The 20,358-nt window shown below is 43.1% G+C and overlaps 1 non-coding gene across 1 annotated transcript; it reads right to left on the reverse strand.

Annotated features, from left to right (window-relative positions):
• Positions 1 to 1,084: 1,084 nt before the first annotated feature.
• Trnak-cuu lies at positions 1,085 to 1,157 on the reverse strand. Its single transcript has one exon. It is a non-coding gene; the product is annotated as a tRNA-Lys (tRNA).
• Between the last annotated feature and the right edge of the window lie 19,201 nt (positions 1,158 to 20,358).

Here is a 20,358-nt window from a genome sequence, read left to right on the forward strand (position 1 = left end):
GAGGAAGATTAACCCAGCGTATTCAAAGTGACAAGGTCAGATGTTGGACAGGCATCTAGGGCCTCTTGAAATCAAAACCCCTGGTGCTGTAAGTGCTTGTACCTGCTGCTGATCATGTAAGGGCGTTACGTAGCTCTATGAGCTGGTTTTCCTGGATTTGAGTACATAAACATTTCTTTCAGACAGGGCTTCACTGTGCTGCCTACACTGTCCTCAAATTCAATCTCCTCTTGGGTGGTCTTGCTGGGATTACAGGTGTGTGTCAACCCCTGGCCCCTAGCTTAGAGTCATGAACTGATCCCACTAATCACTTGCTTCATCACAGAGCAATCATTGCTTTAGAATGCTCAAACTTTAGAATGGTAGTCTTCAACTTATTTCTCTAAAGTGCATTCTCTTACAAATATATGCAGAATATCAATCTATCAATCAATCAATCAATCGTCAATCAGAATTCTCTTATCTTCTACCCACAGAAAAAGCTGAAATCTCATGACACACCTAAGACAATCATGCTAAAGGTAAAATGATGCTTATGTCCTGGAGCCTAGGACAGTGGCTTTCTCTTGATGAGGCCTGTAGGAGGAGCTAAGGTGGGAGGAGTAAGGAGAGGAAGAGGAGGAGTAAGGAGAGGAAAAGGAGAAGGAAGAGGAGGAGCTAGGAGAGAGGGGAGCATGGAAGCAGATGTGCGTGTGTCTCTAGTATATCTAGGTTGGGTATTGGGTTACACCGCTGATTGTATGGGCATCTTGTTATTGAGCATTACCAAATATATAAAGCCTTTGGATAATCTAAACATTAGAGTCTCATTTGTACCAAGCCCATGTGAATGGTGTGATGGTCTGGGTTCAGCCAAGCATTGTGGAGACAGCCTGGTAGATTGGTAGAGCCATCTCCCACACTGGAGTCTTGTGAGTGGTAGGGCTGGTGTCTCTGACTGCCTGAGTGGATGGCCCAAGCTGAGCAGTGGTGGTACAGCTGCAGCTGCTCCTGGCCACAGGACTAGGCTAGTCGGAAACATGGCAGCTGATTAAGAAAAGCCAGATTGAATGCCGCCATTTTAAATATCTCTCACAATATGTGGCGCTCAATGTGGGGCTCGAACCCATGACCCTGAGATTAAGAGTCTCATGCTCTACCGACTGAGCTAGCCAGGCTATCCTCTTCCTTTTCCTTTTCCTCTTCCTCTCCTTATTCCTCCTCTTCCTTTCCTTTCTTCTCCCACCTTAGCTCCTCCTACAGAGGCCCTTAGTGCTCTGTACTATTACAACTGGCTTGTATGTAAAGCCGAGAGAAAACACACGTGGCCAGCACTCCCTTCCATATGGAACCCTACCAACTTGTTAAAAATTTCCACTTAGACTTGTATCTGAGTTCACGCTCAGCAAATCCTTCTTTAGTGTCTGACACTCAACCATTTTTTTTATCATTCTGCCTCTTCTGCCTCTGTTAGAGAGAGAGAGAGAGAGAGAGAGAGAGAGAGAGAGAGAGAAAGAGAAAGGAAGAGAGAGAGAGAGAGCTCTGAGTGTTCTTTTCACAGGGCCCAGACGAGTACTGCTCAACACTTTTGGAGGGAATGACTTTAGAACTAAATTCTCAGTAGCCTTACCCTAAACTGTCTCAAGTAAGTACCTTTCTGAACATGTGTTGCATGCCCAACTCTATGGCAAGAGGTTTGTGTGATCCTTGTTGATTCCCATGACACTATTATCGGTATGCTTTAGATATGAAATGGCCCCCTATTCATGTGCCCCCCCTCACGTTCACTCATGAAGGCTTAAGCTCCATGCCCATGTTCGGAAGCCGGTCTTTTGAGAAATGATCTGATCTAATCAACAGGTTGATTCATTCATGACCTTACTCATGCTTGATGTCATGGGGATGTGGAGGAGATTGGGGAATGGGGCTTAGATGGATGACTTAGGTCACTGGTGCTGTGCCTGTGAAGGACACAGCTCATCCTTGGCCCTTTTTTCTGCTTCCTTCATACCATGAGCTGAGTCATTTCCCTCAATTGTGTCCTTCTGAGCCATTTCTCCTTTGCCACTAAGAGCAATGGAGTCAGCTGGCAACTCATTGAAGCCTCCGAAAGCAAATTAAAGCAAATCTTGAAGCCAGAATCAAATCCTTTCCCCTTCCAGCTGTTTCTCTCAGGTGTTTTAGCACAACAAAGAAAAGTGACTAATGCAACCCAACCATTGTCATCCTTATTAAATAGATTGAACCATTTTGTCTACCAGGAAGTGACAAAGCCAGGATTCACACTCCATCATACTACTTAAACTAAGTACATTCCCACCTGTGAGCCATAGCTGTACAACCAAATTCACCAACCCCTGCATGATACGGGTGTGGCTCTCCCTTCTGCTGCAAATCCTCCAGCCCCTCTCAGTCTCTTCCAGTTCAGCACTCTCCTTCTGCATCCCTTACATCTGGATAATGTTTAACCGGAAAGGCAGAACACAGTGACAGGTCTCATCTTCTGAAAGGCCTTATGTACTTGGTGTAGCATTTCCCTTGTGCAACCCAGCATCTGATAGCAGGCTCCCATGGCTCACAGTGCAGTGCTGATTCTGCAGGGCAGAGAGTGATAAATTGCCTGTCCCTTTGGCTGCTTGTTTTAAAAGCACAGTCATCCATCCAAGTCTCCCAGTTTCTGTCTCTTTGTCAAGTATAGCTGATAATGTTTGTGATCTGGTAAGGTGAAAGAGTCTCCAGGATGTCAAAATAAATATCAGGGCGCAGTTTTCCAAGTCTCTCATTGTATCCTCAAGTGGGACTGCAGAGAAAGACTCGGAAAGCTCTGAACATAACATACAGACATCTGTACTCGGTCAACTTCTGATGCATATGGAGGACGGGTGAACTTCTGAGAGCCAACAAACTTACCAATAGGTTTCCAGGATACAGTCTTAACAGCTGCCAAATGCCCAGAGCTTTTGAAGAAATTTAGGAATACTCTTTAGAGATTCTTATTTTATTTTTTTTCCATATTGTCCAAGCAGGAGAGTTCTGGAAGCAGATGCCTCAGCTATTAAGAGTGGGTACACTAATTCGGTCCCTAGTAAGACCACCTATAACTCCAGCTCCAGGGAACTCAACGCCTGGCCTCCTCACCCACACACATATACACAAACACACACATTCACAGACATAGATATACACAGATACACAGAAAGAGAAAGACAGAGAGAGACTGGGAGAGAGAGAGAGAGTAAAAGCAATTTTGTTTTGTTTGAGACAGGGTTTTTCTATGTAGCAAAGGCTGTCCTGGCTTTGAACTCAGAGAGATCCACCTGCCTCCACCTCCCAAGTGCAGGGATTAAAGGCGTTCACTACCACTGCCAGGCTCATAAAAGCAAATCGTAAAAATAAATATCCAAATTCACTTGCCCTTAAGTACACTGAATTATCACTGGCTGATCTGAAAATTTCTAACAAGAATTTGCATTTTTCAATGCAAAGATTATTACTTGAAATGTTAATGACAATTTTGATGTAGATCGTCTAGCAAAGATTAACTCTACAAGTAGCCTTGGACATATTGAAATGTAAGCTCTCTCTCTCTCTTTCTCTCTGTCTCTCTGACAGAGGCAGAAGAGGCAGAATGATAAAAAATGGCTGAGTGTCAGACACTAAAGAAGGATTTGCTGAGCGTGAACTCAGATGCAAGTCTAAGTGGAAATTTTTAACAAGTTGGTAGGATTTCATATGGAAGGGAATGCTGGCCACGTGTGTTTTCTCTCGGCTTTACTTACAAGCCAGTTGTAATAGTACAGAGCACTAAGGGCCTCTGTAGGAGGAGCTAAGGTGGGAGAAGTAAGGAGAGGAAGAGGAGGAGTAAGGAGAGGAAGAGAAGAAAGAAGATAAAACACTCGTCAGTACGGTGAAGTCTCTAGTTAGGCCCCGGCTTGACTTTTCTGTGTTCAATGGGATATTTAGCTGTTGTGACTTCAGCAATAGAGCCTTACCATCAGTCTATGGAGAGCAACCAATAGGCTTGGCAATAACCTAAGGTTTTGAGGGGTTTCTACAGGGCCCCTTTGCCAACAGCTTCGTTAGATGTGACCTGTTCCTGGCATTGGGGGTTTTACTTGGTAACAAAAGAAATCTATCTAATTGGGGATTTCTCTCCCCTGTTATTTGGTGATTTCATTTCAATTTATTTCTAATATGTATATGTTTTAAGAAGCTTTTTTTATAGTAGGCTTCCATATGATCTATCAAATGGACCTTAGTTTCATCTGTCCCTTCTTATATTCCCTCCCTTGCTTCCCCCTTCCCTTTCCATCCCCATGGAGTCCTCCCTCTCCATCCCCATGGAGTCCTCCCACTCTTCCCCATGGAGTCCACCCACTCCATCCCCATGTACTCCTCTCACTCCACTCCCATAGAGTCCTCCCACTCCATCCCCATGGAGTCCTCCATCTCCACCCCCATGGAGTCCTCCCACTCCATCCCCATGTAGTACTCCCACTCCATGCCCATGGAGTCCTCCCTCTCCATCCACATGGAGTCCTCCCTCTCGATTCTCATAAAATCCTCCCTCTCTGTCCTCATAAATTCCCCTCTCCATCCCTATGCAGTCCCCCCTCTCCATCCCCATGGAATCCTCCCACTCATCCCCATGGAGTCTACCCACTCCATTCCTGTGGAGTCCTCCCTCTCTATCCCCATGGAATCCTCCCTCTCCATCCCTATGAAGTCCTCCATCTCCACCCCCATGGAGTCCTCCATCTCCACCCCATGGAGTCCTCCCTCTCCATCCCCATGAACCCCTCCCACTCCATCCCCATATAGTTCTCCTTCTCCATCCCCCAGAGTACTCCCTTTCCATCCCCCTGGAGTCCTCCCACTTCATCCTTGTGTAGTCCTCCCACTTCCATCCCCATGGGATCCTCCCACTCATCTTCATGGAGTCCTCCCTCTCCATACCTATGGAGTCCTCCCACTCCATCTCCTCCATGTTTCTCTCTAACTATTTATTCTATTTCCCCTTCCTTGGGCAACCTATTCCTCCCTGATAGTCCCTCACTCTATGCCTAATCTCTGTGGTTATATGAATTGTAGCCTGCTTGCTGAAGACTTAAAAGCTATCATCCATATACATACATATGCACATATATTTCATCAACATAAAATAAGCTAGCACACACATACAACACATATATAGAATTGCTACATAATGTTCATGTCACCCTGTGGAGCCAATGAGTGAACACATTTTAACACACACCAAGTGCACACATTTTAACATGCACATATATGACAAATATCTTTGTTTACAGAAAATCATTTGACTTAATAGGAAGATCAGAGCTATAATTTCTTAATTTGAAGACTAGTCTTTTGAATGTAGTAGCATTTGTTAAGATTCCCTCACTTTGGTATCAAAAAATATTGTTGTTGTTGTTAATTATTATTATTTTAACTATGCTAATTTTAAAACCTAGGCAGGTCACTGGAAAGCCAGTATTCCAAAGCAAGTTTCTCTCTCTTCGAAGTTTCAGAGATGCCCACCCATGCCAACAGCTGACAGAGCCATTGCTGTGGAGTGTGTGTTCAGTTCTGTGCTGACACAAGAGATTCAAATTGCCTTGAAAATCAGATTCCCAGAGCGGAGTGCTCATCCCAGTAGCTTCACTGCTTCTTTGGATTTGAAGCTCTTTTCTCTGCCAGTTATTACATCCTCATTGTTTCCTGCCCCCTTCCCTGTGATGAACAAGGATTTGACCATTACTAAAGCTTGAACTTGTAATGTCTGAGTCAAGAGCCGATAGCTGTGACTGACAGGAGCTTTCACGCTGTATGGGATTTCCAGTCCACATCACCCATGGTGGCTTAGTATTCAAAGGGCTGTGCAGAGAGGTTCGCTGTTTGATACGGACTGCTTTTAGCCAGGCAGGAATACTTGGCACCCATTCAGATGCATGCCCTGGGTGGCCTCGGGAAGTTCCCAGTACTTCCTCAGGAGCTGAAAAGATACATTGATATTGTCAACAGTTCTTGTCTAACCTATGTCCCTGTTGTCACAACCCAGGCTCTGAAGGTGGGTCTATTCCTGGCCTAGCTCTATTCTCTGTCAAACTATTTCTTCTACATGCAGTTTCTTCTGCCTGTAGTTCTTACAGTTTATTTCATCTTTTCCAAACAGAATTAAAACAAAAACTATATTCTGGTTGTTACCAGTCAAACCTTTCCAGTAGTAGCCAGCAGTATGCTTCCTGACTCCTAGCATTTTTGAGCATCCTCCGTTATGAGCTTGCCTCTGGGCAACTACGCTGGGAGCCTAGCCACCCGCCTCTACTGCGCAGACTCACAGGACTATGTGGCTTGGATAATCTGAGCTTTGCATGGATTCTTTTGCTGTGTCTAAAGAGATGAGAGAACCGCAAACTACTGGACCGGCAGGCCAGAATATTCCTACATAGAGAAAGTCAGGGTAGACCCTACACCCACGACCAAAGCTGACTCGGGTTATTCTTCTCATCGTTCAGAGATCCCGGAAAACCTCCATGTTCATCAGTCTTCCCGGGCTACATCTCCCTCCACCACCGGATGGGCCAGTCTTCCACCGTGTTTGCTTCTGCACTGGGCTAGAGCTTCTAACGGATGCCCATGCTCACAGCGCATAAAATGAACAGAGCTGCCCTTAGGTCCAGCCATAAGTAGAATGAAGATCTGAGAGGCTGGCGAAAATCCAAGCAAACAAGATTAGGAGCAAGAATTAGCATCTCCCTCAGATTCGAGAGAAAATCCTGAATTTTTAGTACACTGAGCCTTCTGTGCTGTAGAGAGGGATGGCAGTGAGGACTAGGAAGCAGTAGAGTGCCGATCACTGTCCAGGTGTGCAGAAAGCTTCGGGAGTCTGAAGGCCAGTTCTATCAAAACTTGGGGTTCAGCATTTACATGCTCAAAAGCTATCAAGAGCTGGGTTTTATTTTCTGCCCATATTTAATGTCTTAGAAAATGAAACAGTGGAAATTTGAAAAAAAAATGCCAACCTGATTAAATCGGTTATGAACTGCTGCTTTACTCCGTGAACTGCCCTCCGCCCTGACCTTACTCACCCTTGAGGGTTGGGGATAAAGTGGTGAGGAGACAATGGCTGAGAGACTCCGGGAGCAGCTGAGAACTCTGTAGCAAGCTCAGTTATTAATCCTCGGGAAGTGACCATTATATTCTCCACCCGCGTCCCATTGGTCCCAAGCAAACATGTCTTCTAAGTCGCAGTTCCTGATCGGCTGGCCTTATCTGTATCACCAATCTTTAGGCTCTCAGGCAATCAGGTCCTCATGCTGAAGTTGCTTCCACAGTGTGCCCTGAGTTTGTTGGAAGGTCACCACTGCTTTGTCAATAAAGCCTTCCATTCCTCTTACATGAACCTCTTACACAAGAACATTTTAATGAAAAATAACGACTTTCAAAAGCAGAGGAAAACCATTACTTGTATTATTTTACTTTTAATTATTTGTATGTCTGTCAAGGTGTCAAGGTGTGGATACCCGAGTCCTCTGCAAGAGCAATAGAGATTTCAATTCCTGGGTACATTTTTTTAAAAATAATGTTTTTTTATTTTATATGCTGGGAATTGAATTCAGGTCCTCTGGAAGGGCATGCACTGCTCTTAACTACTGAGATATCTGGGCACCCTCCCCCCATAGTCCCACCTCCTGTGCTTAGATGTTCTAGCCATTGGGATGTCACCACATCCTCTTAAAAGGGTTCCCAACCAGAAAAGGGATCAACAGAGACAGCCCATGAAATAGGCTCAAGGACTAGGGACCTCCTGAACCTTAGGGGATTCTGAGGTAAGTCCACTCCACCAAGGCAGGTGCCTGAATTTGGCTGCCATTCTGTAGCATGGGCCTCCAGGTGGGTTTTTCTGAAGTTTTGTTTTTGTTTGTTTGTTTCTTGACTTAGACACTGAGCCCAGGGCACAATTCATGTTAACTGTACACTCTGCTAGCCCAGGAATTACCTGTTTTAGGTAGTAAACTATCTGCAACAAGATTTATATTCTAGGTGAAGCCATCTGTCAGGGGAATATTTGTGTGTCCCTGATCACCATAAAACAGTATCAGCAACAGGCAGGAAATAGAAAAAACCCACCCTTCCACTGATTGGCAAATGAAGGAAGAAAATACGCAACATATTCATGACAGACAGAATACAGCTCAACCACGAGAAGGAAGAAGTTAGGTTTTGAGGATACGGATGGAACTGAGATTGACAGACAGACACATCATGCCTCACTTATGCGGAAACGAGGAACTGGCCTGAAAGCAACCAAGAGAATGCCAGGAATCCATGGTTGGGAAATGGGAAGGTCAGCCGGCTGGTGCTAAGTTGCATTTAGATGGAAGTGTATTCTGATTTTCTATTGCATAGTGCGTTTGTTATAGATACTGACAGTTGCTGTGTATTTCACAAATATGTTAAGTCTGTACCTCAGTGAGAAGGCTGGGTCTAGAGATGGGGATATGACAGTTAGAACCAGCGAGGGATGATGACTCCAGGGTCTGAGGAAAGAGAACATGTAGAGAGAGAGAAAACAGCAAGAGTCTGGCTTTGAACCCTGGGTTCTAATATCCTGAAGTCCAATGAAAGGAGGGAGAAAAGGTGAGGTAAGAGAGCAGCCACTTGCAGCCTCTTCCCCACCTAAGGGGGGGGGGAGGCGGGCAGGAATGAAGGGTTTGAATGCTGATGTGAGATCAGCTGAGATGTGAGAAAGATGGGCCTGGTGGTCATGTGACTTTAGGAAACCAGCTTTAAGGGTGTGAAGGTTTGCATATGCTCAGCCCAGGGAGTGGCACTATTAGAAGGTGTGGCCTTGTTGGAATAGGTTTGCCACTATGAGTATAGGTTATAGGACCCTCATCCTAGCTGCCTGGAAGTCAGTATTCTGCTAGCAGCCTTCAGATGAAGATGTAGAACACTCAGCTCCCCACTGTACCATGTCTGCCTGGATGCTACCATGCTCCCACCTTGATGATAATGGACTGAACCTCTGAACCTGTAAGCCAGCCCCAATAAATGTTGTCCTTATAAGAGTTGCGTTGGTCACAGTGTCTGTTCACAGCAGTAAAACCCTAACTAAGACAACAGGGATGGGAGAGGTGAACACCCAGCTGAGGAGTATTAAATTAAAAAGTCGAAGTGGGGAAATAAAGATAGCTGTTACCAATGAGTCATCAACATGGAAAGGATCAGCTGAACATCATCTCAACTGGAGACCTCTGCACTCTCTAGTCTCACTGCCTGGAACCTGCCCACTAATCCCTCACCCCACGCCACACATCTGGCTTTGCTCACCTCCTCCTCACACTTTGGATCTCAGTTCTCACCATTTAATCAGAGAGAACTTTTCTGAATCCTCTGATCTGTCATTTTGGAGGAGGTCTCTCTCTCCGGTTACATGTTTTCAAGCTGTATTTTTCGATCCACCTATAAAAGCACACTACACATAACAAACGTTAAGTCCCACAAAGACAATTCTATTTCCTTTTGTCTCATTTCAGTATCTACCACATTTAGTTTAGGGATACTAGTGTCTACAAAATGAGAATTGTTTAACAACTTTCCATTTATCGAGGAAGTATATGTTGTCTTTTGGCACCCTGGGTGGATGTCATGGTCCCATGTCATTTTATTATTTCTGTAGTTCACTGTTCTGTATACAGATTCCTGGTACCCATTCATTCTTTATAATACAAAGCTGTATCGGGAACACCTCAACAAGTATCTATAAGCTTTTGGTCTAAAAGCATCATCTGAGAACCAGGCTGGCACAAGGAGACATCAACTTATAGACACATCAGGCTATACCATTTACAAGAAGGAACTTGAAATTGATCCTAGACTTGAGTATAAAACAGAAAACTATAAAAATTTCTGGAGGAGGATACAGTAGAAACCACACAGGAGCTCAGAATGAGTGGCAACTTTGTAGCCAAAGCAATTCAGGAAGAGCTGATATGCTGGACTTACTTAAAATTGAAAATTTTTGCACTTTGAACATATCATCACAATGAAAAAGGATGCCACAGACCAGAAGAGCACATGTGACAGACATAGCTGGTAAGATAATATGAGATGCCCCGACACACATGTTAGAATGGGCAAGCCCATATCACTGATAGTACCAGATGCTGATATAAACACAGAGCAACAGGAATGCTCATCTGTGACAGACAGTGTCATGGTATCTCAGGAGAGCATACTCTTGTCAGGATGCAGTGTTCACACTCCTGAGCACTTACCACCAAGAGCTGGAAACATCTCCACAAAGACAAACAGTGACAACCAAGATGCCTTCTGCCAGTTAAATGGGCAAAAGGAGGCACATGCAGACATTGAGGTATCATTCATTGATAAAAGGAGTGAACTCTCAGGCTTGGAGAACACTCTCGTGTGTATCACTAAGTGAAAGAAACCGATCTGAAGAGGTCACAGACCATAGGATTCCGACTCTGAGACATTACAGGAAAAGTACAACTGTAGAGATGGTTAAACGGTTTCCAGAGCTTGAGAGGCAGATGAACACACAGGGCACAGAAGAAACCTGGTGTGGCAAGGCTATTCTGCATGACGCTATAATGGTAGATACGTGTCATGTACATCTGTAAAATGTAGGCCAATCATGAGTCTTGGGTGTAAACCCTGGACATTGAAAGACAGTGACGGTCCATGTAGGTTCATCAGCCTCAGCTCGGGTACCACTCTTGGCAGCCTGTCCACATAATGGAGAGGCATGCCTACATAAGGGCAAGAGGCATATGGGATATATATTAGTTATATTTCTATTGCCGTGATAAAGCACCATGACCAAGGAAGCTTCTAGAAGGAAAGACTTATCTGGGTTTACACTTCCAGAGTCCATCAACATCACAGTAGGGAAGAATAGCAGCAGGCAGGCATGGTGGTAGCAACAGCTGAGAGCTCACATCTCTAACTGCTGCAGAGAGCAGAGAGAGAGAGAGAAAACTGGGGCTGACATGTAGCATTGAACTCAAAGTCTGCAGCCAGTGATGTACTTCCTCCAGCAAGACTGCAGCTCCTAAGTGTCTGCAAACAGTACTACCCACTGAGCACCAATTATTCAAGTGCCAGAGCCTACAGGGGACATTCTTATTCTAACCACCACAGGATACCACTGCACCTTTTAATGTTACCAGGGACCAAAAACTTCTCCCTCAAAAAAGACTTTTTAAGAAGTAACTTTTGTAACAAATTTGAAGGCAAAAAGTCAGTTCCAACACTAAGAGCTACATAGTGTTTGTAAAACTGGTATTCCCAAAGGCTGGCACAACGCCACTCTTGAGGAGCAAGAATCCAGCACTTGTGTGTCTAATGATCTATTAACCGGATAACATCAGAGGGACACTGTAACTCCCTGCCTTGGTATCCTTATCTGTAAAAGGAGGTATCATTATACACAGTTTTTTGTCCACCAAGCAGGATCATTACAGCTAATTAAAATAAAGTATGTGAACACACTTTGAACACTGTGAGAATCTGAGCTACCATCACCACTGTAGTGCCTCCCAAGGACAACTCCTGTTACTTTGATGGAAAGATGAAAACGTTTTCCTCTCTTTAAAGTTTGTGTCCTTGTAAAGATACTTTTAGTAAGAGCAGATGGCCTTTGACCTTATGGCCCTCCCAGGAGCCACCTCCCTCAGGTGTCTCCTCACATCTGTCACCTTTCTTCAGCTGTCTCATATGGGAAGAAAACAACTCATCTGAAACCTTGGGCTCTCTAAGCATAAAGTGTACTCTCCTTTCTCTTTAGAAACAGAGAATCTAAAAAAAAAACATGAAACTTGAGATGTTTATGATGCGGTGGGATTTTGACCAACATTTTGCCTAACAGAAAATAGTGAAGATGAAAGTACCTGTGAGGATCAAAGCCTTTCTCACTTAACTACATAATACGTAGAGTAAACATATCGTGATTTTCATGCACTTCAGGAGAACCTCTGTTACTTTACAGTCTCTTCTTGTGAGTTCAGATGCCGGTTGTCAGAGTACAAAGGTATAGACACTCAATGAACTTCGTGCTTGCTCTCTGCCGCTGTGTAACAAACAAGTAGTTACCCCAACTTTCCCACAGGATGCTTTGCAAAATAAATAAGACGGGAAGACAATTAGCCTATAGTAAAGTCAATAAAGATTACCACTATCAATATATGTATATTATGTATTATTTACAATGTACTTATGAATTTTGTACTATCAGTCATATATGATCTGTTAATTAATATAAGCATATCATTTCATCATGTTAATTGAGCATACAATCAATATGTCTGTAGTACATTTCCAGTGTCCTGTTGTTATAGGTCAATGTACTCCTTCATTTCTCACAAGGTTCGTGTCTGAGGCTCGCTCCCTCAAGCTTATTTAGAGCCTTATTTAGAGATGTGGTCAATGCCAAGGTCATCAAGTAAACAGAAGGCCTATAGGGTGGCCATTATCCAGCATCACTGGCACTGGATAAAACGAGGTTGTTTAGAGACTAGCATACACACATGGAGATTGTCCTGTGAAGATGAAGGCAAAAACAGGAGAAAGCAGTCACCCTTGACCCAGTCTACTAGAGACTAGAAAGGCTTTAACAGAGTCCCCAGTGCACATACCAGGAGTTAGCAGCTAGGCTGGCAATTAAACATGGACATTGTTAAATAATATAAGGCAAAATGTTTCTCTTGTCTCAGCAATCCAATCTGTGGTACACCAACCAGTTCCCCTTCCTCAATGTTTCACTGTCTACGACTTTAGCTGCCTGTGGCCAACTGTGATCTGAGAACGTGAGAGGGAAAATTCCAGAAATAAAAATACGGTTTGTCTTTCCATCAGGAACGCAGTGAGATCTTGTCCACTCCACTTGGGATGGGAATTGTCCACTTGTAAAGTTTCCATGCTGCATCAGACACCACCTGTTGGTGCTCAGTACTGCCTCGGTGATCAGATCAGTCATCAAGACATTGCAGCGCTTAAGCTGGGGTAGCTTACTATGTTGGCAATAAGTTTAGCATGCCTAATTTATAAATTAAACTATATTATGGGTCTGTGTGCACTGTATAGGAGAAAGCGGTATACATTATTCTAGGCGCAGTACTGATGCAGATATGCTTTTATAAATGGAGATCTATCTATCTCACAAGAAAATGATTCCTGTGAGGTGTGTAAGAATCATTCTAGTTTAACCTGTGCACACATCTATATCTGGTACCAACTGTGGTTTGAGGCATCCCCAGGGGAGTATTAAAATGTATCCCCCCTCAAGAATAATGGAGGATTGCGGCTCTTTGATACAGTAACCCCAACACACAAATGTACTTTCAAAGGGAAAATAAGCTAAAGTGACTCTCACTCACTTTTGCTCAGCAGCATGGGGAGAGGGAGAGGGGGAGGGAGGGGGGAGAGGAGAGTGAGGAGAACAGAAAGGGGAGTGGGAGGAGGAAGGGAGAGAGAAGAGGGAAGAGGAGAGAAAAGACAGAACTGTTTCTCTAGTTCGTTTCTTTCTCTTTTCTTGCAGAAGCCATACTGATCTTTGCTTACTCTTCTCTCAATCTTATATCAACATTTTGACTAATTTTTCTCCCATCACCCCTAAAGCCTTTTACTGTCTTTTCCATTGGAGTTCCTCAGATTCGTGTCTCCCCTGCTAATGCAGAGTGCCACGGGAAAGACAGATACTCAGTAAATAAAAGTTTGAAGTCAGTTTTCCAAACCCATGTTTTATCATTTTCACTGCCAGGAGAGGTGGCCTTCTGAACAATAGGGAGTTGAAATTGCCTGGATGACCTAATGAGTTGTTTTTTTGGTTGAGGTTTGTGGAAGGGGAACTTAAGATTAGAAGGTAGCCTGGGAATGTATGAGAGCTTGGGGCACAGGCCAGGTCTATAACTTATGTCCCCTGGAGTGTGTGTGTGGGGGGATGGGACTTGACCTGCAACTTTGAGGTCAGTTCAGGATGACGATTCGACCTTTCACCAGGCTGGAAACGGTTGCAGTCACAGGGGGAAGAAAAGTGTGGCTCTAAATCAAAATGTCCCAGAGACAACTTGGGTTAACTCGGGTCTTGGAAGGAGAAAGGGGGTGGAAAAGAGGAAGTGGAGAGCTGTTTACGTATACCATGTGGTCAGACCAGAGGAGGGAGCCCATGACAGGAGTGAACCCGCACATGCATGTCTATTATATCGATACCCACAATAACCAAGTTATGGCCTTGCTGTTTACCAATAGGTGAACAGATAAATGTGATACATTCACACAATTGAGTTTCACTGAGCAATAAACAAGAATGAGATGATGATGTCACGGAGAAGAGACAAAAGTAAAGCAACAAGCATTGAGCAAAACAAAACAAAAAAAAAAACCAGGTGACAAACAAGGGAGCTCTTACCTTACACAGGTGAAAGGTGAAGATTGACAGGTGAGGATGTCCTCTAACCTCCACACAAGCACCAGAGCAAGAATGCACCCCTACACACACACACACACACACAGATACTGCGTACAAAAAAATATACAAAATATGTATTTTCACGTTTCCCTGCAACACAAGAAAAGCCGTTAGAGCCATTTCCCTTCAAATACTACAAAGTTAAATATTTTCAGAGGCTAAAATAATCCCAAAGCCACCACAAACAAGTTTTGGACAAATATAATGATTCCAATGAAAACAAGAGATAGAAGCTGGCCCGGTAGGGCAGGGACCCCACAGCAGCAGGCCTGAGAACATCCTCCCTATAAGCCAGCAATACCGGAAGAGAACTCAATGCTTGTTGCTTTACTTTTGTCTCTTCTCCGTGAGAACCCTGCCTGAAGGCAGTGACTACTTGACAGAGACAGAGGAGGCACCTGGACAGACAGACACCTGGCAGAGACAACCAGCCTGACCAGCTCACCTTCCTCCCCAAACTTCACCTTTGTGTCTGCCAGAAGTCCTTTCCAAAGGTCCCACCTAACAGCTGGATGTTGCCGTGCTCCTGACCCCTCCCTCTCCACTCTGTTTCCTTTCTTTCTCTGAAACTCCTATAATAAAATTCTCCTTTCTGAGACTTGCCCTCTGTGGTTCAGTAATTTCATTCCTCAAATTCTTGAGACAAGAATCTACTGACTCAGTGAAAGTTTGATGTGACTGTGTGTGTGTTTAGCACCCTAACGTCTGAGCCAAGCCCACGAAAGAGTCCCAAGAAGGACTCTGCTGCTCCCAAAGACACTCGATATTCCCACAGCAATTGTCTAGATTAGCATAGATAGGATAGTCTGCTTATTTTTGTCCCTAAAGACAAAACAAACAAACATAAACAAACAAAACCCACTTAATCGTAGAGAGAATAAGAGATTATTGCCTTCACGTTCCTCGCCAGGGACATTAAAACAAGCTACTTTTTATAACAGGGGAAGAACAAAGAAGTAGTCTGTAAAGATCTGAAACTGGTCATTTCTTCAACAAAAGATAAAGTTCCCTCTAGGAGAAAACAAAACAAAACAAAACAAAACAAAACAAACAAACAAACAGAAAAATGTGAATGGATTTACTCCTGTACCTTTCCCTATAAAAGATTTCTTAAGAAGAGATGTGCCTACTAATGTTTAATAACTGACTCTCTGGGGAAAAACTTTGTATGTGTTACATATGTTTACTTTAGATATAAAATGTACACTATAAAATTTAAAAATGAGTTCATAACGATGGTTGGTCATACATTTGCCATACAAGTGTGAAGACTTGAGTTTGGATCACTGTACCCATGTAAAAAGTCAGGTATGGTAGGTAGTGTGTCCCTGTACTCTAGCTCTAAGGAAGTAGAAATAGGGAGGACCTCTGAGCCTTAGCCTAGCTGGTCAACTACTACCACCAAATCAGTGATGTTTATTTGTCTATTAAGAGACCCTATCTCAAACAAACAAGTTGGACAGTTACAGAGGATGACACTTGATATTGATCTCTGGCTTCTACATGTATGTGAACACCTGTGAGAGTACACCTCCTGACACAGGAACGTGTACACCACACAAGCACACAAAACAAAATAAAAATACACCCCTCTTTGTAAACTCCACATCACAATCAGTTACCGTAAGAAGCTTTTGGTTTCTGCTGAGCCTTTGGCTCTACAGATAACCTACAGCAACAGTGGATGGTGTGTGTGCTTCCATCAGGGATGTTGCTTCACATGTGTCTATGAACAAATTGCTGTCAATGATGGAATAAAAAAATATATGTAGGACATGACTCTCTGTAGACAACACAAGGGTAGTGTGTAGCTTTTGCTACCCTGCTTTAAGCTCAGGGCAGATCATGCTACCAATCCCTCAGATCCTCAGATGAAAGACACACACACACACACACACACACACACACACACAGTAGCTTGTTTTTCAACCTGCTTTATTGGCTCAATTGCTGGGCGCTTCTAATCTTCCACAGCTGCCATGCCCTTCCAAATACTCTTAGCACCCTAAATCTGCCCTCAACTTTAGTTGCTCAGTTACATTTTCCTTGTTCAGCAACCCAAAACTGCCCTCCACTTAGTTGCATTTTTTAATCTCCCATCTAGGGAAGCAAGCAGCCTAGGGCTGCTCCACCCGAGATCTCACATGATTGGTCACCTTTTCTCCCTCCAAAGCATGGGGAAATCTCCCTTTACCGTCTTGCTTCTCTTGGCCTCCTGCGGGGACCCAGAAGTCCCGCCTCTTTCCTTCTGCCCAACAATTGGCTCCTGGCATCTTTATTAATCAATCAAGAACCAATTGGGGAACAGGACCTTAGAATCAGAACCACCAGTCACCCACAAGTCACTTTACTGAGTCATAAATTTGATCTAGACAGTATAGGAATATTCTCTAAATTTGTCCTTTCTATTTTTAATGTAATAGCTGCACACAAACTTTCAGGTTAACTCCCTAGCTCATGAATTTTTGCAAGTGTTGATAGTCATCAGTTCAATCAAGAACCTCAATTAACAGTGAGTCGCCTGCTACTTTCTCTTATGTGAATGCCCTTATCAAGACTGATCTCAAGCACGAAGTTCCTGAATACAGCTGGGCTTTGGGGAGTGGGGGAATATGAGTAGTAGCAGACTACCATTTCATAGTTCTGTCACATAAGTAAAGTTGCAAATATCCTTGAAGACGTAAGGAATAATAAATTTAAAATGACTAGAAAACATTTCTTTTTTTCTGTATTAGTTATTTCTCTGTTATTGTAATAATGTACCATGACCAAGGTGACTAATATAAAGTGTTTAATTGATTCTATGTTTCCAGAGGGCTAGAGTCCTTAATGACAGAGCAAAAGCATCGTTGGAGGAATGGCTGAGAGCTCACATCTCCAAACATTATAGAAATAATAATATGCCTTCTCAGTGAGAAATCACCTCATATATTTATAAGTGAAAGAAAGACTCTTTAACCATGCTAGCCCTGCTCTTGGCTAATGCCCAAGGAAGATCTGGCCTCAGACAGAAGATTCTACTACAGAAGATTGCATATACCCTATGCTTATACATTCCATAAGCACTGTCATCCCTAAATCTCTTTCATGTCCTAGCCCCAGATTATACTTCAAACTATTTAAACAGAGACAGAAAACAACAAGTCTGTCCATTTAAACAAATAAGAGATTCTTTCAACAAAGACATTAAATGTTGCCAGAATTATTTTTAAATACAGCAGTATCATTCTGTTTTGAATAGCTGTTATTCAGGATCATTTTGTCCACAAGGCAGCATTATGTTTTTCTGATAAGAGCACAGGGGCCTTAATGGTGGACCAGGACTTAATGGTGGTCCTGACCTGCAATGTTCCTCTTGAGCTGGCCCTGTTTGTTATGGGAATGGTGCCTAATGGTTGGTTTACATCTTAACATCCCAAACTTCCATTTTCTCTAACAGGCCTGATTAGCTTATTATTTTGCTTTGGGACATTTTAGAGGAAGTGTCCCTTAAGATAAATTGTGTTTCTGTAACTTAATGTCTCCTAAGCAAATCTATTAATAAATTCTTTATAACATTAATTTAATTACTTTGAGTTTCTTCTACATCAAAACCTACAGAAAGCAAAGAGCATAATGGAACTGACTTGAGACTTTTGAAACCTGTAAGCCCGCCCTCAGTGACACACCTTTTCTAACAAGGCCACACCTCCTAATCCTTTCCATATAGTTCCACAAACTTGAGACCAAGTATTCAATCAGGTTTATTCAAAACACCATAATTACTTTTAATTTGTTTAATCACAAATTGATACTGTTCACTTTTTAGTACTAGCTATGTTTAACACATAGTTCACAACAGTCCTGGAAATTTAATGATTGGTTCTTAGGAACCAGTACAAACCAGCTCCTGCATATCACTGGCTGTAAATACAGGGAGTTTAATTGCTGACTTACAGAGGAATACTTGGAAGATCACATCCCCAGGCCTGTATATGACAGACATGAAGTCCAAACCACAATGAGATTGTATGTTTGGAAAGACGATAGCAGAAAGCAGCTTCTCAGGAACCAATAAGTATAACCTAGGTAGCATAATCATCAAAAACTCTGCAAGAACTCCTTAGCTAGAATCTTGATTTTAATAACCAGTTAGATTGAATACCCATGGAAAGTGATATTTAACTTGAATTTTAATGGAAGCATCAAAAGTCTATGTCCAGAACTTCTAATCCTGTACTCTGTAATAAGATCTCTGAGTGACTGAGAACGCAGAAAATTAGCTGTAAAGTAGCCGGACTGTGTTTTATTCAGGTACTTTATTCTCACTGAGAAACTGATGACTGATGCTTTATTTCATGTGACTGAATGACCTTCCCAACTTCAGTTCCCTCTGTGCTACCATGACTCCAACCTACAGTGTCCTGAGATGTCTGCTGATGGCTCACAGTCTTGGAGGCAAAGGGAGACTTTTTTTTTTAAAAGCATTTATTTTCATCATCAGCATCATTAATAAAAATATTCCCAGTTCTCCTTTACTGACAACACAACTGAGATATTTTTATTGTTCATTTCAGTTATCTTAGGATGGATGGATAATAGTTAGCGAGAGTGTGCTCCTCATTACTATTTTTTGATTGTAATATATACGTGTGAGGGGAGGAGGAAGGGAGTTGGGAGAGAGGGAGAGGTATAGGGAGAAGGAGGGTACATTGTGTGCATGTGTGAATAGGTATGCTTACCTAAAAAGAGTATGTGAAGGCCAGAGGTTGACTTTGGGTATCTTCCTAAATTGCTTTTCACCTTCCTTTTGAGAGTCTCAAAGAACTTGGAGCTCATCATTTTGGCTGGGCAGGAGCCCTGGGGTCAACCTGTCTTTATAATCTGTCTACCTTCAGTGATGCAGTTATAGGAGTACAACAACCTAGAATTTTACATGGATTGTGGGGATCTGAACTTAGCTACTCACTCTTAGACAGCAAGCACTTTTTCAAGTGTCTCTCCTGAATAGGTCCTTCCTTGCCCACAAACGCACAGCCGTCTCTGCATCCTGGAGCTTTTGTGTCTGAGGACTGGACTATGCAAGTCAGTAGCTCTCTCTCTATAGCATTCCCTGGGTTTAGCAATGATAATCAGCCAGTGTAGGGCCTATCTTAGATCCCCATCCCAAGATTGTCTTTTCTTCTTTCCCTGTTCCAGAAGCACAGATGGAGAGGATGAGTAGCCATGTTGCAATTACAGAATCTGCTTGCTGTACCTGAGGGTGAGAAAACACAACACAGAGATGCTGGGGTTTCTACTAGCAAATGTTCACACTGTGTGGGAAGGCACGTGTCTTAGTTACTTTGCTGTCTTTTTCTGTTGCTGTGATAAAACACCCTGACAAAACCAACTTAAGGGAGAAAGGGTTCATTTTAGCTCAGGGTTCAAAGGTTGCACTCCTTCATGCTTGTGAAGTCAAGAAGCAGGAGCTTGAGACAGATGCTCACATATTATCCATGGTCAGGCAGAGAGCAGTGAATGACTGTTGTCATTTACTTTCTCCTTTTTAAGTTGGTCAAGATTCTAACCTAGGGAATGGTGCCACTCACAGTGAATGGGTCTTCTCACCTAAGGTAACCCAATCAAGATAACTCCACATAGATCCAAAGGCAAGACGAGGCCCAACTTCTAGGTGATTCTAGGTTTCAAATTGGCTTTTGAAGTCAACCCCAGAGTGAGCTAGGAGCCATTCTTTTCCTTTTTGATTTTATTTTTTAATAGTTTCATACACATATATCATGGTTATATTCACTTCTGATGCCCTCTATTGTCCTCATTCCTTGTTCCCTGAAGCCCTTATTCTTCTCAACTGGTCCCTCAGTGGCTACACAACTGTGAAAATGATAACCCCTTCCACAGCAGTC

Source organism: Grammomys surdaster, unplaced genomic scaffold (assembly GCF_004785775.1).
Source record: "Grammomys surdaster isolate TR1022 unplaced genomic scaffold, NIH_TR_1.0 132, whole genome shotgun sequence".
Taxonomy (NCBI): Eukaryota; Metazoa; Chordata; class Mammalia; order Rodentia; family Muridae; genus Grammomys; species Grammomys surdaster.